This window comes from Plecotus auritus (genome assembly GCF_963455305.1).
Source record: "Plecotus auritus genome assembly, chromosome: 1".
Lineage (NCBI taxonomy): Eukaryota > Metazoa > Chordata > Mammalia > Chiroptera > Vespertilionidae > Plecotus > Plecotus auritus.
Window position 1 is genome coordinate 59,080,918 of NC_137770.1, and position 26,899 is coordinate 59,107,816.

The 26,899-nt window shown below is 39.6% G+C and overlaps 1 protein-coding gene across 1 annotated transcript in view; it reads left to right on the forward strand.

Moving 5' to 3' along the window:
* The window catches only part of PRTG (protogenin), a gene marked incomplete at its 3' end in the record, with an annotated part of 124,970 nt that overhangs the window by 73,775 nt on the left and 24,296 nt on the right, over window positions 1-26,899 (forward strand). The window lies entirely within an intron of this gene.

The following is a 26,899-nucleotide window of genomic DNA, read 5'->3' on the forward strand; positions in this document are numbered from 1 at the left end:
TTGTGAGTGAACTGACAAGCTGGCAGGTAACTGTGGTATCTTTTCGATCTTTCCCCCACCCCTGAGCATCTGCTTTTCTTTCTGAAGTTCAGTTCTGGTGGAGTGGGATCCTGGTCAATTAAATTGTGGGTGTGTGGTGGATGTAGATTATCAGTGTAAAACAGGAATATCACCAAAGGATCAGAGAATACACAACAATTATGTATAGCAGAAATTGCTTGAAAGTGCTATGTAGCTGTATTATTTTACATGTATAAAATACATGTAAGTTATGTACAAAATAGTGCTCTTATATATGACCCATGTATATATGAATGTTTACTTTATGTAGCTCTAACCCAGACACACTAGAGAAAAAGCACTTAACTTTGTGAATGCGTTCAGCAGAGTTCTGAAAGATCCTGCTTTATCCCCCATTCATCTTATCTTTGCTGAGGGCAAGAATGTCATGTGTGTATAACATGTATAGTAGAAAGGAAAGAAATGTTTGTCTACAATAAATACGAGGTATAAACTGATATCTACTGGAGGTATAAAATGCACACTTAGCTATTTGTTGCTCATGAGTGGGTTTTTCACCCTTAAGTACAAAGGGGCAACTCCAATTATGATTACCAAGCGAATTCCTACTGAGTTGTGACAGCACCTTCTGCACATATTGGACTTTACAGTGCACGCTGGCTTTCCCTGTCACAGACTGCCCTTTGGGTGCAGGAAGGAAGAGGCACAGCGGTCCCAAATGGGCTGCCCCATTTCCGTCCCTGGCCTCCTGGTAGCACAAGCTGTGAGAGCAGCATCAGACATGCTCCCTGTGCAGTAGGAAGCAGCAGCAGGGGTCTGTTTTCAGATGCAGGGGCATAGAACCCCATCTTCTGGCTCTTGGCTACAGTTTCCCAGATGGCATTTTGCTTATAATCGTATTGTGTCCGAGTTTAATTTAATCTGCTTTTGGCTAAATAAATTTTACTATTGATCTCCGTCACATAGCTTTATAAACGACGAGAAATTGCATATGCTCCAGGGTGACCTTCCTTAAACCATTGATACCGAACTGATGTTGCCTAACCTACTGTCACCAGAGTCAGCAGCAGGACTTTCTCGCCATGGCTTCTCAGCGTGTACTCCCTTTCCGTAGGCATATCACTTATTCAAAAAGACTGTCCTCAGTATCAAGTAAGGAACAGGATTTGGGACAATTGTTGATAGAAAATCATACATCAAACTCACTGCTAAGGAAATATAAATATGTTGAAGATACAAAAACTAGTTTCATAGCGCATCCCCCTTGAATATTCAGATGAATAATTAGAAAATATACAAAATAATTCTCTGCTTACTTGTGGAAAGATTAAAAAGCAGTTAAGACTTTGGCAATGAAAAACAATTCTTTAAAATTTAAAAATTTTCTACATATGCATATATATAAAGAAGAGCCATCACTCTTCTCTCTCCCCCCCTGCCCCCCCACTTCCTGAACTTTAAAGAAAAAGTAATGATGATAAATCTCGAGAGTGGGACTGGGGAACCTTTTTTCTGCCAAGCGCCATTTGGATATTTATAACATCATTCCAGGCCATACAAAATTATCAACTTAAAAAGTTAGCCTGGTATATTTGGTCATACATTTAATTAATTCACTCCTGCCTTGGCAGGGCCAGACCAAATGATTTCTCAGGCCTTTTATGCCCCGTGGGCCAGATGTTTCCCACGCCTATGAATCTAGAACATAGTCACTTTTCTGGAATTCTTCTCTTGAGAATGGACATTTGATTTCAAAACATACACCAGGGTCTATATGGCTCTCAACTGTACTAAGTAGGTGAGAGGCTGAAATCCTAAAATGTTCATCTTCAACCGTCCCCAGTCTGTGGTCTGTCTTTGAATCGACAATTGCCTGAACAGCTGCTGTGGCTTCATTAATTTTTGTCTGTGGCTCTCTGAGCTCTTCTGTACACAGCAATCACAGAATTTGAGCAGCTTTACTGAGAACTGCATCTCCTATGTCAAAACCAAGAATATGCTTGTCTAAAGCAACAGGCAATCCCTCTTTTGTTTCATTTGCTTTAGCAACTGCATCCTGTGTCAGGCGCTCCTGGACCAAAATGTGAATTGCCTTAAGCATTGCTAGGTAATCCTGACGCTGAATCCAAAGAAGGCTAGCCAATACCATTACACCAGCCTTAAAATCAGGGTTCTTTTTTTTTTCTTTCTTTTTAAAAAATTTTTTAATCTTTTTTTTTTTTTTTCATTTGAAAATCAGGACTCTTTACATCCAGATTGATCAATGGCTCTACATTTTTAGCTGCATTGTCAGCATTTTTTGTATTATCAAGTACTGAGTCCTTATATTTTTCATCATTATCTCCATATTCAAGTCTAACAGTTAAACCAAGAAGCCAGCCAATTGCTTCTTGTCAATCTTGAATCTTGGACAGTTAACGTCTGTGTGATACTTTGCAATTGAAGCCAGCTGAGTTGTCAGCTTGATCAGAACATGGTCCAGGCATCTCACTCTGGTTGCCCCCTCCCCCGCCCTGGAGGGAGGCTTCGGGTGGAAGAAGAGAGGCGAGGACCATCTCTGTTGAAATCTTGATTAAGCTATAATAATAAAAGTGTAATATGCTAATTAGACTGGATGGCCAAAGGACTTTCCAGACAAAGCCGAGGCTGCAAGGGCCAAGCCCCTTGCACGAATTTTGTGCATCGGGCCTCTAGTTTCTAAATAAAGCTTTCAATACTGTAAACCTTTATTTTCTCCTGTGTTGTAAAATGAAAGCACATATACTGCTTATGTTGTAATATCCTTTGTGTATACTATTTGGGGTAATTTAATTTGAAATCTCTTTATAATGCATAAACTAGGAAATGATTTTGTTACAGTCAGTATATCCTGTGTATTAAAATAGCTCCATATTATCCTGGCTGGTGGTTAGAGCATCGGCCCGATTCTGGTCAAGTTCTTGGTAACTGAGTTGCAGGTTTGATCCTTGGTCCCAGTTGGGGCATGTGTGGGAGGCAACCAATCAGTGTGTCTCTTTCATAGTGGTGTTTCTTTCCACCCCAGCCTCTATCCCCACCCTTCCCTTTCTCTAAAAATCAATGGGAAAAATAACCTTCGGTTGAGGATTAACAAAAAATAAAATAAAAAAATTAATAGCTCCATATTTCTTGACTGTGGAATTAGACTCAGTGGTTGGACTCATTGCAGTGCAGGATAACAGAGGACTTGATCCCAGGGCTTTCTTGTTGGAGGCAAGATTCCGCACCCCAGTAGTTGCCAAAGCCATGGCTGGCATGGCTGACTAGCAGGGATGCAGTTGTGTGGGTTCAAGCATCGGACAGCTGTTCACTAGACTACTTTTGGATGCCTTTTTAATCATGAGAGCCCTAGGGCCTAGTCTTGCTTTTCTAGAAAGTCACAATTGGGGTTTAGCCATTCTTATAGCAAGCGAGTAGATTTAACTCACTAAGCAAGCTCTCACTCTTTTCCTTCTTACTTTTGGCTATTGGGAGGGCAGTATGTTCTGTTAACTGGACAGCTGACCATCTGTGACCATTTTCAGTGAGAGCATCTGGTGGTAGCTGCCTGTTTAACAGAGAGTGATGTGTCTAGAGGGCAGTAGGTTAAGGGAACCCTATCTGTATCTCGCATGGTGAATACTTGCTTTTACTGAGCTTTTTTACATTAAAGATACTCTAACTGGAACTAGATTTACTAAGTGGGCTTGGAAATGAAATTTAAATGCTTCTGTTTGCTGATTCAGTGTCAATTTGAGTAACAAACTGATGTCTCAAAATTTCATTTTCATACTAATCCTAGCCCTTTCTGATGCCCTAATACACATTCTTTTGTTTCCACTTCTGATAATTAAGTTTTCAGTAAAACTGTATATTATTGGAACACATTTTTCTTGTAAATATATTTATTTCTTTGTTTCTGAAAGAAAGATGAATAAATTTATATTTTTCAATGTGTTTAACAAGCATTTTTTATTTTTGTAGGTAAGGCATTTGTAGTACTAGATAAAAAGGTGTAACAGATATGACATCTGCTTAAAAAAAGAAAACTTAAACAAAAAGATAATAAGTTGACTGACTTATTCACTTTTCTCCAGAATTTCTGATTAACAAAATTTAATTGCACTTACTAATGTATTTTAGAACATTTTACTCCAAACCCTTAAATCTTTGTTCCCTGAGATATAGAATGTTTGGTTTTTTAAAGTAGCTAAAAAGATCCTTGTGTCTTTATTAATGTAATATAAATATTGGCAGAACAATGGAAGTATTTGGTATTGATAGTTTATTCTAGTTTAATGATTTAAAAATACACAGTTTGATTTTAATTAGAAGTGGTTTACTTTTGGGGAAGTTGGGAGAAAGCATTAGGTTTGTGGTTTAATGTTTATGTGATTTGTTTTAAATTGTAGTTTGGGGTTTTTCTTCAAGATTTTGTATCTTTGTAGTTACTATTTTCACTTAGTTTTTTTTCTTTGGCACTTTCAATGTTTAGCCAAGTTTTAAGTACAATTTTAAAATATTTGTTTTTATCACACAATAAACTGGGCAAAATTAATAGCACATTTGTATCCCCTGGTAATAGATTGACTGAAATAATTTGTTCCTCTTTTTCTTTGTCTATTTCAGAAATTGGCTTCAAATTCTGAAGTTAGAGTTTCTAATTTCAAAAGGATTTTTTTCATAAGATGACTGTCAGGAGCTGTTCTTAATTGTTCAGTCTTTATATAATAGAGTGAAAGGGAGAGATTATTTAGATGACATTGTTGTTAGTTTAGCATTTATGACACTGATATTATATCTTTAGCTTCTATTTTGCCAAAGAACTTGTGCCACTAAATTTCACAGCAAGTATGAGTAGTAAGCATGGGATTTAGCAGTTTATAAAGATCCAAAATATGTAAAATCATTAGTAATGTTTGTAGCTTATTTGCATACCTTCAAAAATCACAGATTCCCCCCCCCCCCTTTTTTTTAATAAATCCAAAGTTGGAACTTCCAGTTACTGAAGTCAAAAGAAACAGTCCCTGATTAATAATGTAACTTTAGAGTCCCTTTGCCAGTTTGTATGGAAGCATGATAAAATCAAGTCATATTTATGGGTGTTATTTTTTACCATAATAGAATAGAATTTGGTCATGTGGTTACATATCTCAAGAAAGAAAATCAAGAACTTCCAGTGACACCCTGGCTGGTGTGGTTCAGTTGGTTGGGTGTTGTCCTATGTACTGAAAGGTAGCTGGTTTGATTCCTGGTCAGGGCACATGCCTGGCATGCAGGAGGCAGTTGATAGATTTTGGGCTCTCACATTTCTCTCTCTCTCTGTCTCTCTCTCTGTCTCTCTCTCTCTCTCTCAATAAACAAAAAAATCTTTAAAAGAAATAAAGAACTGATGATGAGCCAAATTGATATAGTCAAGGCAGAAAAATATTTTGTGGCATAAAAGAGACTACTTTTATTGGAGAGAGTTTGTTGTGGAACTCACTATAATAGTGATTTTGTTTTGAAGAGAATTAGAATCACTCATTACATGAAACATGGACATTATATTTTAAGGCAGGCCACAGTCTTTTCAGAGACTGTTTCCTCATCTCTCTCCTACAAGGAAGTCTTAGATAATACTTAGAAGATGTATGGAAGCATTCTACAGGTGAAAATGCTTAAATTGTGTGGGTTAGTTTTTTTTTCCAACTTCTTTACTGCACCCTTAAGATAGTGAAAAATACACGACAGTTTAGCCCTGGCCGGTGTTTCTCAGTGATTAGAGTGCCAACCCATGTACCAAAGGGTCATGTGTTTGATTCCTGGTCAAGGGTATGTACCTGGGTTGCAGGTTTGATTCTGGGCAGGTTTGGTTGGGGCGCATGCAGGAGGTAACCAAACAATGTGTCTCTCTCACATGAATGTTTTTCTCTTTCCCTCCCCCCTCCCTTCCTTCCACTCTATATAAAAAAAAAATCAATGGGAAAAAAGTCCTTGAGTGAGGATTAACAAAAATAATACACTATATTTTATAACAAAATCTTCCTAATCGTGAATAATTTCAAATATATCTATTCATAATGACTTTCAGCTTGTAAATTCATTTCAGATAATCTGGTACCTTGATATCAACTATCAGCTCAAGTATCATTATAGATGCCAGTACTTTGAAAAATTGTAAAATCAACATCTCAAAAGAAATGGAGCATTGATTTCTAAAAAAAATCGTACCCTAACTGGTTTGACTCAGTGGATAGAGTGTCAGCCCTCAGACTGAAAGGTCCCAGGTTTGATTCCAGTCAAGAGCATGTACCTCCGTTGCAGGCTTAATCCCCAGCCCAGTCATGGCGTGTGCAGGAGGCAACCAATCAATGTGTCTGTCTCACATCGATGTTTCTCTCTGCCTCTCTCCCTTCCATTCTCTCTAAAAATCAATGGAAAAATATCTTCAGATGAGTATTAACCCCCCCAAAAAAAGTTCTATTACTAAAAAGATGCTGTTACATTAAGACAATGAAAAAAATATAGCTCTATTTAAAGACGGAATGTTTGTAGATTGATGAAACTGTGAGAACTGTACAAAAGTTACAATGCATGGTCTAGTTAGTTAGCTTTCCTTGCATTCTTAGTCTTGAATGAAAGGTTATCTGCCATTCTAAAATATTTTTTGTATTCTCTGGGTGAACTTAGAGTTTCCATTTGGAAAAATCTTATCTAGCCTAGAAATCTCAACTCTTCTGGGAATCCTCTTTCAACCCCAAATGGTGTTAGTTATTCCCATGGTACATCATTTGCAATGCTCTGTTATTACAGGAGGCCTGTGGCACCGACAGTTATATATATACTAGAGGCCCAGTGCACGAAATTTGTGCACTGCAGGGGGGGAGGTCCCTCAGCCCGGCCTGCACCCTCTTGCAGTCTGGGAGCCCTCAGGGGATGGCCGACTGATGGCTTAGGCCCACTCCCTGACACAGGGAGCAGACCTAAGCCGTCAGTCAGACATCCTTAGCACTGCCGCGGAGGCAGGAGAGGCTCCCACTACTGCCACTGTGCTCACCAGCAATGAGCCCAGCTTCTGGCTGAACAGTGCTCCCCCTGTGGGAGCGCACTGCATTGAGCATCTGCCCCCTGGTGGTCAGTGCATATCATAGTAACCAGTCATTACGCTGTCATGCCAAAACCGGCTCTCCAACATCCCCCGAGGGGTCCTGGATTGTGAGAGGGTGCAGGCCAGGCCGAGAGACCCCACCGGTGTACGATTGGGGCCAGGGAGGGATGCAGGAGATTGGCCAGCTGGGGAGGGACTGTAGGAGGGCTGCAGGGTGTGTCTGGCCTGTCTCGCTCAGTCCCGATTGACCGGATCGACCGGACCCCAGCAGCAAGCTAACTTACTGGTCGGAGTGTCTGCCCCCTGGTGATCAGAGCATGTCATAGTAAGCAGTTGAGTGGCCTTAGCATATCATTAGCATATTACGCTTTGACTGGTTGAATGGCTGACCAGACAACGGGACACTTAGCATATTAGGCTTTTATTATATAGGATAATGTAAATACATCATAACAGGCTGCGTGGTAAGGCCTAAGACGTCCCCTCTATTAAAGAAATTGGGGACCATATTGTCACGCACTCATTCGGCGAACATCTCCAGCACTTTCTCTAGCCCTGAGCAGTCTTTCTGTGGGTTCTCAGGTGATGGAATTTCTACCAATGACCCCCAAGAGCTCCTCCGAGGAGACACTGCTGACAGACACCGCACTGGCTTATCTGACTTTCAGATTTGTTTTGTTCATTTGTACATTTCTTACAGTGGAATCTGTGTCTGACATGCTAGACTTGGACCGTTTCACGTTGACAAAAAGATCTGAGTCTCTAGGCCCCCAAGCAAGACGGCCTCTGCAAGGCCTCCTGGGAGATCTGACAACTGCCCGTGGGGACCATGGAGAATGGACCTGTTGTCTCTTCAGACAAACAGTTGGCAGGAGTCACACGTTTCCCAACATTTAGGATCCAGGCAACACTGTGAACGGGGTCCAGGGTGATTGGTGTCCGTGGTGGGCAGACCCTAGTGGCCCCGGTGTCCTGCCTCATGTGAACATTTCCTCTCGAGTGTGGGAGAGGCCGTAGCTGCTCCTAACTGCCCAGCCAGGGAACTGGGATGTGTCTTCTGCGGCTCCATGGGGCCCATCCAGCTTGGTCCTGGCAGCCGCGGCGGGAGGTCCCCTTGAGCACTGGAGAATCTGTGGCAAGGAGCCGGGGTGGCCTCTGGGACCTCAGGGCATCTCTGTCCACAGCCAGCACGCAGCTGGGCCTCTAGTCAGACAGTCCTCAGGACGGGTCCTGCCAGCGTCCCGATAAGCGTAGGCCAGAAGGCTCCCTGCTCGCCGCAGCCTTCACAGCGTGTGAGAGCTGGAGCAGAGAGTCTGCTAAGCTGCCCCACTCTGACCACAGGTCCTGTGAGACCCAGGCCTGCTGTTGGCTGAGTCCATGGGGGTTTTACTGCCCCTGCTGCCCTCTGCCACCACCTCCCCTCTTGTGCAGCACTGCTGTCTGCCTGCCCAGCTTCCATGTTCCTGCACCGCTCAGTGTCCCCCCGCCTGCCCCGTATATTCCTGAGTGCACCTCCCTTTCTGAAGTGCTGGCCTCACCCTCCCCGCCACTTACTCTCCACTTGCTCGCTCATTGGCCACAGAGCCTCTGACCCATCCCCCTGGGGGCCAGTTTCCATCCTCCTATAACGAAGGACCACAGACATGGGCTGACAGCAGCACACGCTGATGGACTTGCAGTTCTGTTGGTGGGAACACAGCGTAGGCACTGGGTGTGGCAGGCACGTCTCTGCCCAGGGGCTTGGGAGAACCACTGGCTCCGTGTCCAGCCTCTTCTTCAGCAATAACAGCCGAGCCCCTCACACTTCCTCAGGTTCTCCTCCTGCCTCCCTCGGCCCCATGCGAGGACTCCCACGATCACAGAGGCCCAGGGATTCAGGGCACTCCCACCCCAGTAGGCTGAGGCGCCATCGCAGTTCCACCCTTTTAGCTTGGTAACACCTGGGGACGGGATGCAAATGTCACAGCCCGCTTTCCTGCCTTCACACGGAAAATAATACAGTGAGAGCTGTAAGTTCAAACAATGATCTGAGGCCTCCCTGAAGCCTGGGGTTCACCCTCCAGGGGACGTACCCCCTCAGGAGACCCTGAAACACACAGAATGCTCACATCTAAGGGCTCTGCTCCCTGCGGGCTCTCTGGCACTGGGCACGCCCTGAAGATACATTTTAAGGGGGGACATCTAATGGTTCACAAACCACATCATAAAAATGACGGCTGGGTCCGCCTTCTTGTGAAAACGTCTTCCAGTTTGGCCTTCACGGTTCACACCCTCTTATTCTCCTCTCACAACCTGAAGGGTTGGAGGTGCAGCTGCGATGATGAGCTGAGCAGTGAGAGTGCTAGAGCCCCTCAGAGCCGGTGCCAGGCCTGCAGGGCGGGGGGCAGGGGGGCAGCCACTACATCACAGCCCCCAGCAGCAGTCGTTTCAGGGGCTCTGCTGGGTGACTCCCTGGCATGCATCAATGGTCTCAGTGGAGGTCCCAAATTTCCCAATAAATCTCCAAACAAAATTAATTTTAATCGTTTTAATTAGCCTTAATGGACTATTCCTATTAGTATCTGCTCCTTTTGTGAGGTTGTTGAGGAAATACTTAAGAGAGGAACAAACCAACAGGCCAATGAGGGAAATGATTGATCCAAAATCTTTTGAAATTAATTGCCTGTGTGCTATCTACTCACATCTCCTTCCGTGTGCAGTGCTCACACTTCATCTGGAGCGGGGCGGGCGACCTGGAGGAAGCACAGGGAGAGCAGTAACCGCTGATTGCCCCTGGTGCTGCTGGCGATACCCTTTCTTCCTTGTGGAGTGTCTAGGGAGGCGAAGCGGCTGCAGTGCCTGATGTTGAGTTCCAGGAGACTGGCAGCGCTGTCAGGATCGTGCCAGCAGCGCTGGTCCATTGGTGCCTGGCCTGTCCTCTTCAGATTGAACCTGCAGGACTACGAAGGTCCCCAGGTCCTCCCCGCCTCCGCCACCGATTGATTGGAGTCTGAGGGCCGGGAGGAGGGACCAAGCAGTCTGCTTTCCACTGGCCTGCTCACCTCACTAGTCACTGCTGCCACAGATTCATCAGTGCCTGAGGGACCCCGGTTTCCCTGTTAGCCATCCCCTAATCAATGGAGTCTGCTGTTTGGTTGTCCATCTAGTCGTTTAGGATGTGACGGACCCTGGCTCTTTATATATATATAGATGTATGTATGTGTATATATCAGTTAAATAATTTTTACATCTGCTGCCTAGGTTTGACTTCAAGCTCCACAACTTGTTAACAGAATAAATCCTGGCTTTTTGCCTAATCATTTAGATAGGGCAGTGGTTGGCAAACTGCGGCTCATGAGCCACGGTTTGCTGCTCTGTTGACTAATGAGTTTGCCGACCACTGAGATAGGGGCTTAATCACAAGGAACAACAACAGTCTGTAATTATTGGAATCGAGAGTCTAGGTCAGTGGTCGGCAAACTCATTAGTCAACAGAGCAGCAAACCGTGGCTCGCGAGCCGCAGTTTGCCGACCACTGAGATAGGGATAATAATAATAATAATAGCTATTTTCAGTGTTAGGAAGATTAAATGAAATTATTAATGTAAAGGTTAGCACAGTCCATGCCTAATTGCATTCTTCTTAAGTCCTCAGCAAGGTTAGCTGTTTTTTGTTTTGTTTTTAATTGTTCTCCTCTCAGGGTAGAGCCTAGAAATAATGTATTTTTTTTTAAAAAATCTTCCACGTTATCTACCATGGTCACTAGATTTAGAAACCATAATGCTTCTTGAGCTTTAATATGTATATGAATTACCCAGGAATCTTGTTAAAATGCAGATTTTAATTCAGTAGGTGAGGGTGGGTCCTGATGTTTTTGCACTTATGCCCACTTTGAGAATCAAGGCCTAGAGTAGTGGTTCCCAATGTGGGGCACACGCCCCACAGGGGGCACTTTGATTTTTAAGGGGGGGCAATTTGATAATGAGTTATTAACAGTGAATTTTTTGCATTTCTTATAGTTCTATGGGCCTCATATACAGTATATAAATATATAGTGACATATTTATGCATTTCAGTTCTCTTATATGTTTTGAAACTTTTTGCTATTTTTCCATATCACTTCATATATTATTATTTTTAATGATTTCTTAGTGATTTCTTCTCAGTACTTTAACTGTTCTTTTTTTCTTTTATTTTTCTCTTTCATGGATGCCATGTTCTTTGGAAGCTTGTTTAGACCAAGTTAATGGCCTTTTAGGTTTCCTCCACGTGAATAGGAGTTCACTTTTTGAATAATAAGAACTATATGTCACAGAGGGCATCAGGATTTTAGAGATGCTTAGGTTGGGCATGGCCAAAAAAAGGTTGGGAACCACTGATCTAGAGCAAGAGTAAGCAAACTTTTGCTATAATAATACTCAGATATTAAATATTTTAGGCTTTGTGGGTGATATGAAGTGAATGTGTATGCCCCCTAAATTCATATGTTGAATGAAAGGTTACCTGCCATAACCCCTAATGTGACTGTACATAGAGAGCCTTTGGGTGACAAACATTAAATGAGGTCATCAGGGTAGGGCCCTAATCCATTAGGGGAAAAAAAGGAGGAAGACACCAGAGCTCTTTGTCCACAGAGTGAGAAGGAAGAGAGCTCTCACCAGAAACTGAACCCTGTCAGATCTGGTCTTGGACTTGCCAGTTCTAGAATCTGTAAGAAATTAATTTCTGTAGTTGAAGCCACCCAGTCTGTGGTTATTATGGCAGCCCAAGTACACTAATAGAGTGGGCCATATGGTCTCTGCCACAGTTATTCAGCTCTGCCATTGAAGCACAAAAGCAGCCATAGAAAATATATAAATGCATGGGTATTGATTAAGTTCCAATAAAACTTTATTTATGGACACAGGAATTTGAGTTTCATTTCATTTTGATGTGTCACAAAATACTATTTTAAAAATGTTTCCCTGTTGGAAAATACAAAAACCATCAGTTTGATCTCTGTTTCTGTTTTTGTTGTTTTGTTTTCCTGTATTACACATATAGAAAATACTGTGTGTAACCATGCAGTATTGGTCATTCTCTGACTGATTAGCATAATACCCTCTAGGTCCATCCATGTTGTCGCAGATGGCAAAATTTTATTCTTTTTTATAGCTGAGTACTAATTTATTATAGATAGATAGATAGATAGATGATAGGCAAACGTAGGTTTAATCTTGTTCATACGGAAAATAACACAGTAATAAATAATAATACAAAAACTGTGTTTTGTGTACTCACAACCGTTAAGCCTACTTTTGCTCCATCTTGTGTATATATTTATATACATATATATACATATTCCACAAAAACAGATTTATAGAAACATATCAAGCTGATGGATACCAGAGGGAAGATGTTGGGGGATGGGAGAAAAGGTAAAAGGAAATATAGTCAATAATCTTACAGTAAGTTTGCATGGTGACCGATGACTACTACTAGACTTAATGTGGTGATCACAATGTAAGGTATATAAATATTGAGTCACTGTATTGTATACTTGAAATTAATATAATATTATATGCCAACTATACATACATTAAATATATATCATTTTTAGCTGGCAGGCTGACCCAAGGGCAGTGGGCCATATTACTTTAGTTTGCCAATTCTAGGTGTAGACTCTATAGTTCTTGCTCTTTGAACCTTTTAGGTTCCTGTATTGTGAACTTTTCTATGAGGTCAGCTATATTTTTTAATTATTGTTACCACAGAGCCTCTCTTTAGTTCTACTTTTTATTGCACATTTTATTGCTCATCTTGTTTCTAGTCATATTTCTTAGCTTTCACTTATGGGGAGAGAGGCCTTCCCTCGGTATCATCTTTGAATCAGTGTATTTCTTCCTCAAACACGCAGGAAGTAAATGAATCCGTTCCCATGTACACAGATAATAAAGATTCCTTCAGAAAACAGCTTATACTCAAGTTTTTGGGACTATGATCATTGTATTAAAATAATATTAACCAAATCAGCAAATTTCACTCTTTAAAAAACATTTATAGGCCCTGGCAGGGTAGCTCAGTTGGTTAGACCATCGTCCCGATATGCCGAGGTTGTGGATTTGATTCCCAGTCAGGGCACATACAAGAATCAACCAATGGCCAGTGTGGCTCAGTTGGTTGGGCATCATCCCAAACACCAAAAGGTTGCTGGTTTGATTCCCGTTCAGAGCACATGCCTGTGTTGTGGGCTCAATCTCCAGTAGGGGGCATACAAGAGGCAGCCAATCAATGCTCCCTCTCACATTGATGCTTCCCTTTTTCTCTTCCTTTCCCTTCCTCTCTCTCTCTCTAAAAATCAATTTAAAAATCTTAAAAAAAAACTTCTGGTGAGCTCTAAATATTAAAACATTTCTTTAAAAAAAAATCAACCAGTGAATGCATAAATGGAACAATAAATCAATGTTTCTCTCTCCTGCACCCCTTCTTATCTGTCTCTCAAAAAATCAATCGATACATAAAAATCACTTACAAAGGGTTAGGCAATATTGATCCCATGTCTGAAAAAAAACATTCTTTTATAAGGGGAGGGTATTTGCATCTTTGGTTTATGCTTGTCTTTAACCAATTCTGTAACTATGTTAATTCAAGTGTTTTCATTTATCTTTCCCTTTCTTGAGTTAGCTCTCAGGAGGCATCCAGTTACAAATCTAATGATATATTATGCCCCATGAGAAAGCCTTATTACTTTTGATTTGATACATCTCATTTTAGGAAACTGTGATACTGCCAAATTAATTTTATGTTTTTAAAGTAGCAAGGAAATACAGGAAACCAGGCTGTGGAGTCCATAAACTCTTAACATAATCCAGTCTTTGAATCCACAGTGTGAAGCCAGGAGCATTTAGCAGTCACTCAAAAGGAAAATATTTTTGAGCCCACTCAGCTATTACCATTAAGCTTTATGATGGGCTCTCAGAGCTACAATACTATTTACAAAGCCCTCTGCAGCACGGTGTGAATACAATGGGTACAGTGTTTTATGGAACTCAATAGGGCTCAGATAAACAGGCTCCTATGCTTTCATGGTTGTTCTCTTAGGCCTCTACTAGAGGGCCTATAATACAGAAGCCCTTTGGCCTTGCAAATCAGAAGATGAACTCCATTTAGAACTTACTGATAATGGGCTGCAGTTACCATTAAATTAACATAAATTAATTACCAGTAAATTAATCACAAAATTGAAACCATCTCCACAACATGCAATTTTGACTTCTGTGATTTCTTCTCCCAACTTCTCATGAAGACATTGCCTAAGACAGTGGTCGGCAAACTCATTAGTCAGCAGAGCCAAATATCAACAGTACAATGATTGAAATTTCTTTTGAGAGCCAAATTTTTTAAACTTAAACTTCTTCTAACGCCACTTCTTCAAAATAGACTCGCCCAGGCCGTGGTATTTTGTGGAAGAGCCACACTCAAGGGGCCAAAGAGCCGCATGTGGCTTGCGAGCCACAGTTTGCCGACCACGGGCCTAAGAGATAATGCCAATTAAAAGCAAAATTTCTAATTTTAGGGTTGATACATATTTTTTCTCAGAACTTTATATTTATAGTAGAGGCCCGATGCATGAAATTCGTGTGTGTGTGTGTGTGTGTGTGTGTGTGTGTGTGTGTGTGTGTGTGTGTCGAGAGGGGGGCGTTCCTCAGCCAGGCCTGCACCCTCTCACAATCCAGGACCCCTCACTCCTAACCACCCGCCTGCTTGCTCCTTACCGCCTGCCTGCTCACTTCTTACCACTTGGCTTGCAGCTCCTTAACGCTGCCTCAGAGGCAGGAGAGACTCCCGCCACTGCCACTGGGCTTGCCAGCTGTGAGCCCAGCTTCTCACTGACCACCAGGGGGCAGCTCCTGTGTTGAGTGTTTGACCCCTGGTGGTCAGTGCACATCATAGCAACCAGTCATGCTGGTCATTCCACCATAAGGGTTGCTGGGCTTTTATTATATAGATATGTAGAACTACTTGGTTTAATAACATTAAATTGCTATCTATGTCTATGTTTAGTTGTCATATATTGTTTCATAAAATTTTAATATTAAAGTTTACCCCATCTTGATTATGAATTTTAACAAGTTTCTTTCCCATTCCTAAAATTGGAAAATTAGCCCAGCTGGTGTTGCTCAGTGGTTGAGCACCAGCCTATGAGCCAGGAGGTCATGGTTGGATTCCTGGTCATGGCACATGCCAGTTGTGGGCTCAGTCCCCAGTGTGGGGCATGCAGGAGGCAGCTGATCAATGATTCTCTCTCATCATTGATGTTTCTATTTCTCTCTTCCTCTCTGAAATCAATCAATATATATATTTTTAAAAGTTAGTGTATAATGATTGAATACACAGACTCTCTACCAGTCCCTGAGTTGGGCTCAAGGAATATGAACATATGATGGCATGCCTACCTCCAGTATTGAAGCTTGGCATGGAGGACCTATCAACATTCATAAATGAAACTGAGGTATAGTCAAGAGTATTTGGGGAGCACAGAGGATAAGTGACTAATTTATTGAATGATGAAGAATAGTTTGCCAAAAAAAATAGTTTGCCTATTTAGAGAATGGAGAAAAATCATTCCAATCATAGGAGGTTAAAATGTAAAAAGATTAAAGAGGTAGCCTTATTTGTTTGCCATGGCTAAAACATAGGTTGCATGGAGAAGAGATGTAGCAACTAAAACCATAGAGTTAAGTAGGGCCCATGTGTACCCTAATAAATGATTTGGTCTTTGTCCTATAAAATAAGCAATGTGGAGCCATCAAAGTTTTCCAGTGAGAAAGTGACATGCCTTATTTCAGAAGAATAACTATCAATGATATCACAGAGGATAGGCTTAGAGAATGCAGTGAGGATAGGCCAGGGAAGGGGGCTACTGAAGATAGGAAATCAATAAGATGGTTGTAATCTAAGATGATGAGGTGTAAACTAAGTAGTTTTTTGGAGAGAAGGCAGATGTGAAGTTACTTCAAGCTTAGAATAAGTAAGACTTGACTGATTACGTGGGGCTGAGAAGAGGCCTTCAGATACAGTTTATACCGAAGGGAAATGCAAATTTTGAAATTGAAATAAGGTACCACTGCATACCTATCAGAATGACTAAAAATGTTTAAATGCCAAAAAATGCCAGTAAAAGTGCTAGCATGGATGCAGGACTCCTGGAACTCTTACGCATTACTATAGGAATGCAAAATGGCACAGCCACTCTGGAAAACAGTTTAGTTCTTTCTTACAAAGTTAAACATGCCTGTGCCATGTGACCCAGCAAACTCATCCTAGGTATTTACTCCAGGAAAATGAAAACGTAGGTTCACACAAAAACCTATATACAGTATATAGAGCTCTACTCATAATCCCCCAAACTAGAAACAACAAATGCTCTTCAATGGGTGAATGGATAAATAGGTTGGAATATATCCATACAATTGAATACTTCTCACCAGTAAAAAGCAATGAACTATACTGAACAATTTGTAGATGAATATCAATGGCATTATGCTGAGTGAAAGAGGCCAGTCTCAAAAGGTTACATTCTGTATGTTTTCATTATATGGCATTCTCGAAAAGTTGAAACTAACGGGGATGGAGGCCAGATCAGTGATTGCCATGTGTTAGGTGGGGGCAGGCTTTAAATAAAAAGCAACAGCTTCTTGATGTGATGGGATTGTTCTGTATCCTGTTCGTGGTGGTGGCCACACAAATCTGTGCATCTTTTAAATAGAACTGGACACCGAAAAGAAATATATAAATTTAGTGGACATACATTTAAAAATTAAAATAGAAGACTGTGTGTTTTGAGATCAAATGACCAGAGTTTGCATCTTAGCTCTCTACCCACCTCTATGAATCTCTGTCTTTGTCAGTGTCTAGGATATTGAGGATTAAATGTGCTAGTGCATATGGAACCCTCAGCACAGTGCATTGGTACCTAATAACAGCTCAATAACTGTTAGCTGTTTGTAAATATGACTAGGTAGAGGAAGAAGTTGGAATGACCCTCCAACTTCAGTTGGAATAGGCCTTCAGAAGTAAGACCAGGTTGGGAGAAGTGGAGGATATTGAGTTCAGCCTTGATCGTGCTGGGTTGGAAAGGTTGGTGTCCTGGTAGGGATATCTATAGCAGCATAAAACATAGGCTTAGATTTCATAAGATCTGAGACAGTGGTGAGTCATTGAAGGAAGGCAGAGAAGCTGAGAGTTAAAACTACACTCTGATGCCATTCCACTCCAGGGACCCTGGCATCTTCCTGGCTTTGCTGCCTTGAAGGAAACTGAACTAATAAAGACTTGAGCATAAGAAACCACTGTTGGTGTAATTGTAAAACCAAGGAAATCAGGTCATTTTCAGGAAAGTGGGCACATCCAACAAATCCCATTGAAATTTCTCTATGTGAAACTGAACATTATCACTTTTCGAGTTGTAACTTTCAGTACAGTCTTTTTTTTTTTTAAGTTATCTTTATAGACCTCAGGAAACTAAAATTCTTCCCATATAGATAGCTCATATTTATATTCTTAATTTGGTGTAATTGTAAACATTTATCAGTTTCTTTTACTTGCTACAAAAGATAGAGAAATTTTAAATAAGAAAGGAGCAAAGAGAATCAGGCAAATCACTGCTGCCCTATAAAGGGAGAAATAAAGTTGGCAGATTCCAAACTGAATCTTGTAACAAAGCACAGGAGATATTTTACACTTCAATGTTTGAAAGGCTTTTTAAACTTTTTTTTTTTTTTTTGTAATCAGTTGACTTCAATAGCAGTACTACTTAATTTGCATTTCTGCCTCTTAAATTCAGAGGATTGCAAAAAGCATGAAAATGAGTGACAGTGTCCCCTGAAAGAATAAATGCTTTTTACTCTTACACTATATATTGTACTGTGTCAGAACTGTATTAATGGCATCCTATGGGGTGTTATACCTAACAATTTTATTTTCCACTGCTAAAAGATAATTTGGAGATAGAGAAGGAAGGCAGCAATAAGAGACTATAATTTTCTTAAACATTTTTTCAATACCTTTAAAAATGTAATAAAGTTCAACTTTCCATATCAAACCCCAAAAAATAATTGGGAAAAGAATGTTGATGGTTTTTCCTGGACTTTTATATTCTCAGTCTTGAATAGTCATCACCTTTAAAAAGCTCTAAAACATGGAAAGGTCTCTGAAAAACATCTGGCTTGTTATTAAATTAGGTATAATTTGTGAACAAAAATGATACAAAGCTACTCCCTTTTTATTTTTTTTTTTAAGATAAAGCAAGAGTTGTTTTTTTCCAAGAACTGAAATTGATGCTTTTGCCTAAATGGTCATCACATTTGTAGGTTTGAAGTTGTTTTACTGCTTTAGCAGCTGTGTGGCAAGTTTTCTAGCAGACAATGGTGATGGGAGGGGGCTCAGTTGCATCTGGTTTCTCTTTGTAGAATGCCTGAAAAGTTGATATTCAGTGGTTTTCTTGAGAAAGCATTTCATGTGTAGAAAAGAAACTTTTTTAGTACCTAAATTAGCTTGCTGTGATTCAGATGCAGACGTTTTGTTTTCTTGGCTTAAAAAGAAAAGAAGAAGAAGAAAGAAAGAAGAGTAAAGAAAACCCTAAAACCACATAGCACAGATAACCCTTTGACCTCCGGCTCCGGGGGAGGATTTACAGTACTTGCGGAGCCTCACTTCACATGCCTGCCTGAAAAGAGCCCCAAATAAAGTACGGCCCCCGTGGAGATGGAGAAAATAAGCAGGATAAGGAAGTTCCATTATTTCAGGCGGCTATGTTTTTTACCAGTCTATAAAGTCAAATCCCAATTGTGATGTGTTTCTAGTCTCAAGTTTGTGTCACTTTAAGTCTGGGGTCTGATGTTAGAATAGTTAGTCAGGGATGCCTTGGGCAAAGCATCCTTCTCTGTCTCCTTCTTAGCAAACATCCCTTCCAGCCAGCTCTCTCAAATTAAATGTCCACATGAAATATCTTTTCTTTAGGAAAAGCAAAACAACAGAAATTAAAAAAAAAAAGCAGGCACTATCAAAATATTGGTGAGAATATGAATCACCAATTGTTTATCTCTTTATATGTCAAGTCAAGTTTTTCTTCAGATACAAAATATGAAAAGTAAATGAGAACAAAATTAGTTTTATATTTGTCTTCCAAAGAAGATTTTTAAGTTGGTTCCAAATGACAATTCAGATTAAGACATCTGAAGAAGCTTTGCAATTTAATGATGTTCACGTCTATGTAATATTTATTTAACTAATAGCTTTACATTGAATATTTAGCTTTATGAAAATCTCTCCTAAAATATCTCAGTATTCTCCACAGCACTTTGTATTTACATTTTGAAGTTTACTAAATTGATTCCACTGTTTTATTCTCTGCTTCCTTTCTACATGAGCTGATAAAACCTCATTAAAATGATAACAAATAAAAGCAGTGTTTCTTGGTATCAGGAAGGTGCTCATAGTTATTGAATAGCCCTTGATTGTTGAATAGGCCAGAACTTTCAAATAGTATTTTTATGAATGAAGGAAAAACTTCAGTAAACTTTTTATTTTCCTACTTTTAAGAATCTGTAAGAATAATAAAATGCTTGACATGACTTATAAACAACAATTTCCTTACAGAAGGGAAAACCTTTTTGTAGGAAATTAAATCAATACTGTCCATTAATCACAGTGCATGTCAACTCTCAAACCACTCTGGAAGTTTCTGGTGAATGTAAAGAATCTTTAGATGTGTGAGGTCCTTAAAGATCTAAGTAGGTTAAAAAAAGAGGACTTTTTTTTAAAATGCCACATTAGCACATGAAAGCAACTTCAAGGAGGGTAGAAAAAAAGCATTTGCTGTATTTACAGCACTAATTATACTTGTGAATTTTGCTTTGTTTTTGTTTTGTTTTGTTTTAAGCTTGTTCTTTAAAAACTTAGTTAATGCAAATGAAATTTTAAGCTTTGTACTAATTACTCCATGGGGTTGAAGGAGCTGCAAGACAAGCCATTTATTGCCAGAGGAAAATATTTTTTATCTTAGCCTTTAAAAATATTTGTGTGTATTTGTTTTACAATGTACATAATAGGACAGTCACACAGGTGCATGTTATCTATAATAATAAAAGCATAATATGCTAATTAGCTGGGTGTCCTTCCGGATGACCTTCCAGACGAAGCCCGGGTCCGAGTGTCAGAGGGAAGCTGGTGCCAGCAGCCTACTCTTTCACGAATTTCGTGCATTAGGCCTCTACTAAGTAAATAAAGGTATATGTGCTGAGTATGCAAGCTAGAAAAACTTTATTAATAGAGGATGAAATAAAACAACTTGGACACCACTATTCTAAAATAGAGAATCGGATATTTCTAAGTAACTATGGCAGTTATGAAGCTTTACAATTCAGAAAAGGAAATGAACAATAATCAAATCATCTCATAAATTATAATTACAAACTTTAATAAGTGCTGGCATGGAAAATTGGGAGTTATAAGGCCATGTTATAGGGGACACTTTATAGTTTAGAGGTAGGGGATCAGCGTAGAATTCTCTGAGAAACTGATGTTGAATTAGCCAAGATAGGTGACTCCATTGGCACTCTCTTTGGTTTGTCATAGAATATGGAGCAGTTGCCTCAGCTGAAGGTTAAAATGGCATCAGCTTTCTCAGCCTCCCAGGATGTTAACAATACTTTTGAAACCTGTGCAGACAGTAGGCAGCACATTTGGCATGATTATACATCTTCCCTGGTAAATTGTGTCAATACATGTAGCTAGTCACTATTTCAAATTTACATATCTTCTGCTTCCTTCTAAGAAAGATTTGGACTAACAATACAGAAACACAAAATTCAACAAAATAAAAAACAAATAGGTGCATATAAGGCCCAATGTTGGTAAGGGTTTGGGATTTAAGAACACTCATACCAATAGACATTAAATTGATACACAACTTTGCTAGGGATAATTGGGCAACACCCAAAAGAGGAGGCAGGGCAGTTGTAATATGCATACTCCTTTACCTAGAAATTCCATTAATAGACACCTATCATGAGAAAATAATAATGAACATGCACAAGCATTTAACCTTAAGGATGTTCACTGTAGTGTACAGAGTCATTTGTAATTGTGAAAAGCTGGAGAAAACCCAAAAACTCAACTACAGAGGTTTAATAAAATAAACTTTGGTAATCCATACAATTTGAATAAATGTGGACATTGAAAGGAATGTTTTAGAAGAATATTAAATAACATGAATAGTTGTTCGCAGTATGTTAAGTGAAAAAAGCAGGTTATGCCCCGATCAGGTGGCCCAGTTGATTGGAGCATTGGAGCATATGTTTCTTTCTCACATCAGTGTTTCTCACACTCTCTCCCTTCTCTCTCTAAACTCATTAAACATATCCTCGGGTGAGAATTAAAATAAAAAAGAAAAAGGGAAAAGATTATAAAATACAAAAAGTATCGAGTAGGTGTGCAAATGGATAGGGAAGGGAATGAAAAAAAACAACAACATACAACCTAAGGTTCACAGTGCTTATCTCTGGGTGCTGGTATTAAGGATATTTTATTTGTCTAAGTTTTATACATTTTCTGTAATGAACATATATTCTATCATAATGAGAAGCAACAGTAAATATTTTTAATTGGATATTCCTAAAGGAAGAAATTGGAGCAAAGATAAAGATGGGAAAGTCACTGAAACTAGAATTCTGGATTCTTTGTTGTATAAGGTCCTGTATGATTGCTTAGGAATGCCTATCCATTTAGCTGTGCACTTCCTTGCAGCCAGAGAAAACTACAAACATTGTTAGCTATGGGGCACAGGACAGTTCACTTATTAGAAGAAGATTGTAATATAATAATTAAATTCTTGAAATACAGTACCTTCAGAAAAAGTCTATATGCTCAAATGGTTGGAGATTCTCTGTGAATCTATGTATTGAAAATCCATACTAGCTTGTGCTTGACAATGACTTAAGATAATAAGGAAAGAAGATTCCTGTGGTTTCTAGGGTCATTTAACAAGTTACAAGGTTTTGGATGACCTAGAGATATTAGTGGAGGAAACAATTAAAATAGTTTTTTGAACTTTCACCTTCCTCCATCTGGATGGCCAAGTATGATGATTTTTAGTGTTTCCCTTTCTTGAACACCCTGCATCCCACTCTTTTCATAAAATGACCTTTGGTTTCAGAATAGAAATTGTGGCAGATGGGCCTTAATTTTGACCATACAAAACTATAGAAGCTGCAAATGAGGAATGATTTTATAGTGATTATGCTCATGGTTAAAACAACAGCGCGTTTAAAATAACAGTGAATATAAGAAACTTTAATTCTTCTGTTGACTATTTTATCAGGAAATCCTTTTGGTTTCACTCTATGTATTCACATTATTTGAGATTCCCTATCACGTGTGTGAAAAACCATTTTAAGATATTTTTAATGCTTTCCAGTACCCCAATGATCATCAGTGTCTTTCAGTACCTGAAAGATTGAAGGTTTATATGGAATTTGAATAGATTGTTTGTAGCCAATTAACATGGCAATGACCTGCACCTGCTTGTATAAAAAAACTCACAGAATTCTCTTATCTGCTAACACTAAAATTGATTTCAGAGTGACACATTCAGCAGAGTTTCAACAAATTCTGGTAACATGGTGCTTCTTGTGTGTTCTACAAGAGGCATAAACAAATACCACAATCATGCTTTACCACTGTGATTGATGAAGCCGATACTTCATCAGCTTGCATTTCCCACTTGAGGAGAAATTTAAGATTGGTTTCAAGCTGTCTACCTGCATCTTTCCCATCTCGCAAGCATGCTTCCCACTGCTGAGGACCGAGATTTGGAGGAATGGTTATCAAACCACAGATGTTTTTGCAATGAAACTGTGCACCTCCGACCAAGTCGCTGTGGTTCAGGAGATGATAGATGGTATTTTCATGTTGCCTCACAAAAGGGTCAAAATGGCATGGCGAGCCCATGACAGTGAGGTGGAGAAATGTTAGTCCTGGAAGGAAATTTATTTCATGGCTTCAGGGGAAGTTTGGCTGTCATGAATAGGCTCTCTCTGTCAGTCTATAAAAATATTGTTTGTAAGGCAATGATGTATGTCAGACAGACAGTGTTAGCAGACAGAGCAGCTACTTAAACAAATGCTAAGCCAAGTACAGTAGCATAAGTCAAGTATTTTGGGTGCTTTTAGGTAAAGATTGCTCTTGATAGGAATATCAACATAACCAAAGGAATTTATTTCATTTTCTTAAGTAAATGTCATTTGTAAATTCTATAGCCTCTTCATTGTCCTAGGAGACTGCACCACCCACCTCCATTCTAACACTTATTTGTATTATAATTATAAATTCTTAAAATCAGCAGTTGCTTCATTTTATTCACCTTTAATTCATTCAGGAACATGTATGTGGACCAAACTCAGTACTCTTCACATAAAGCCATCATACATCTTTAGGACAGTTAAAGCTGCTCTCTTTTGGAGTCTTCCTTTCTTCCCCCACCCTCAAGGAGATAGCAACACTCACTGCTCACTCAGCATGATTCCATTAGCTGATGGTGGTGTGGGGGAGACTCAGCGGCAGTGTTCACTCATATTACGGGTGGACCAGCGAGGTGTCTTTTTTCCCTGGGGATTCAAGGGAAAGAAGTGTCACAGGAAAAACCAAAAACTGTTTGTGGAGGCCTCCAATATGGTTTTCAGATTTGTTTTTCAGCATTTGAAATTAAATCAGATTCATTCATGGCAGTGTTCAAGTAGACATCTTCAACCCCAGATATTTTTGTGCCCAGACAGCCTCAAGTAATGCATTTGTCAAAAATGAAAAATAGTTTTTAAACAAGTCTTAAAAGCCTGATAGATATATAGAAATGAAATATCATGGTTAAAAGAGAAATAACATGATATAAGTGGGAAAGCTTTATGCTTCTGGATTTTATAAAACAATCCATTTTGGGGAGAGCAGATGTTAAAATAGAGATTATCAATAGGACATACTTATTTTGGTAGGCAACTGACTCACATGTCACATACAAAGAACTGTCTTCTAAATGATCCTAAACTTAGTAGGAGATGGGATGTTTTTACTGGGAGTGAGAGATGTTGTTTGTCTTAAGGCCCTTCAGGGGGCAGAACAAAAGGGACTGAGTCATTCCAGGTTTAGACAAATAACCCTACCATGAGCTTTCTGAGAGAGCTGCTGTGCAGAAAACAGGGGAAATTGGGCGGGAGGGGGATTGCCCACTCCATCTGCCATTCTGTCTATTTTACACTCAAATAGTCTATATTATCACAGAACAAATTTATAACATGTTGCCATAGTGATCATTAAAAATACTTCCTTAAAAGTTGTAAGGCAAATAGTAAAAAATACTTATGATTCACAATCCCTTACAAGAATTCAATTTCTAAACAAAAGGAGAATGAATTTTAATCTAAGTTTGCATAAAATTTGCATTCTTTCAGCCAAAAAAACCAAACCTGTTTTTACATCAGCATGTGAATACATTCACGTAAGGCATTATTTAACCATCATGAATTAACTTTTTTCATTCTAACATTAGTCTGATGATACAAGACAAAGAATCCCCTTTTAGAAAAGACCTGCTCCCCGAATCTTATTACTGTTTAGAGGGGAGAAATACAGCAGGTCATACAACATTTGGGTAACTTGAAGGTAGATCACGTTGTTTAAGTGTGACTTGTGTTTTCGGTACTGTGCTTTAAACACGGCATTTTAAAGCAGAGTGTTTCGCTCCACTTGCCTTTCCCACCCATCCCCCTCAGCATTTTTCCTGCCCCTCTGCCGCTGGACCAGACTTGGGCTGGCCCCAGATTCTGTGTCAGAGGCCATGACCCAGGTGTCACCGCAGTCCTCACTGCCGGCCTCTCCTCGGAATCATTATATGGGGGTATTGTGTTAGAGGGCCCGGCTCCGGGGCAGTGCAGTCACCCTGGCTAGCCCAGACCAAGGAGCTCTTCAGTTGGACTGCAGGGGAACAATAGGCCTGAAAAGACTCACACAAAACCTTGTGGCACAAAAGATTTTATTAAAAATGGACATTTGGCCAGACACTAGGTAGCATCCTTCAGAATTTCACCTTTCTCACTTACTCTGAGCATTCCTTACTTGACCATTTTCAGACTTCATGTATGGTGACCTTATATCAGCAGATTTTCAGATTGCTGTATACTCTTATTAACTGTTTTCAATGCTGTGAAACTATAATGTGACACTAATAAAAGCAAAGCTTTTCTATAGCAGTATTTACAGTAAATAATTCAAAGTAGTGCATAGTAATTTTTAAAGTAACGCTTTGCATTTGCTTAGGACATTGTATTAAGCCACTCCAACATGTTCCTTGTCTGTGTACTAAGCAGGCGGCAGGGACTGTCCTAAAGTAGGTGGGATTGCTTTATCTTCTTTTGGTCCTGGGAGGATTGGTTTTCCCACCACCGGAGAAGTTTCCGTAGAAGGATGGAAAATAGAGCTTAAGAAGTCTTTCCCAGATGTGAATTTTAGAAATATCAAAGATGGACTGACTCCTGTGGGATAAAGGTTTCTCATGGTCCTGACCTCGGGTTTTCTCTTAATTTTACCTACCCCTGACCTGTCCACTCTGGCCTGGCTCTTTTCAAGGCCTCTGGAGCCTCACCAACAAGCAGCAGCTGGAGGAGACAAAGGCCTGCTGTTCATGACTCCAATATTATCTCTTTTATTATTGGTCCACAGCTAAACACTTTGTAAAAAATGTTTTCTACTGTGCATTTTCCAGGAAATCAAATGTCTAGATATGTTAGTATTACAACAAAGAATTCATAAAATTGGAATTGATGTCCATCCGTTTTACTGTCTGAGTTCATTTCCAATCAGAGAACATTTGGTCTTCATAGTGTTTGGGGGAAGGTTGGGAGTCGGGGTGTGGGTACTTCCTACTAAGTGAGCCTATTAGTTTTACCTTGTATAGCTTGAAGTGTAAGGGCAGAACAATAATCAAAATCTGATAGGACTGGGATTCTTAAATGTTTTCTCCTTAAAATAAAATTAATTTATTCAGTAATGTTTACATCTTTGATTATTCTGACTTTGCTCTACTGTGTATTTGATCACCTTCCATGTACATTAATATCACCCACTTATTCAAGGCCTATAGCCTGGCCTCTTTCAGACATAACCTAAAACCTGGTAGCGGGCCAAAAAAGGGGTTTAAGTTACAAGTCACTCGGCAGGGGAGGATGTCATTCTTTAGAATTATTCTCTTAATTTACACATGTTCTAACATGTTGCGATATTTGTTTTTTCAAACGTTAGTGATTATATGGCCCTGACTTATAAGATAGACCTAGAAACACAGAATTGGAGTTGAAGGCCAAGAAAAATAAGTTTAAAAAAACAACTACTCTTATATTGTAGAAGATACAATTGATGCTCACCAGGATGGTTTTGAAGCATCAAAAAAATTTCAGTTAATTCCAGCATTCTAAAGAACCAGGGAAGTTTAAAATACATTTTTGGATATTTTACAGTGTGGGGCAAAAGTAGGATTATAGTTGTTTGTGTGGAAAATAATACAATAATTAATTACACAAGGATAAACTTTATTTAGCATACTCACAACCCTAAACCTACTTTTGCTCCACCCTGTATATAGAAAAATGATCCTTAAAGGAAAGCTAGTTTAGTTATGTAGAAGTATCCTTACCTATAAAATAAAAATAATCATATTTTACAGGGTTGTAGTAAGGATTATTTAAGATGCTGCATATAAAGTTCATACTAGCTCTTGGCATATAA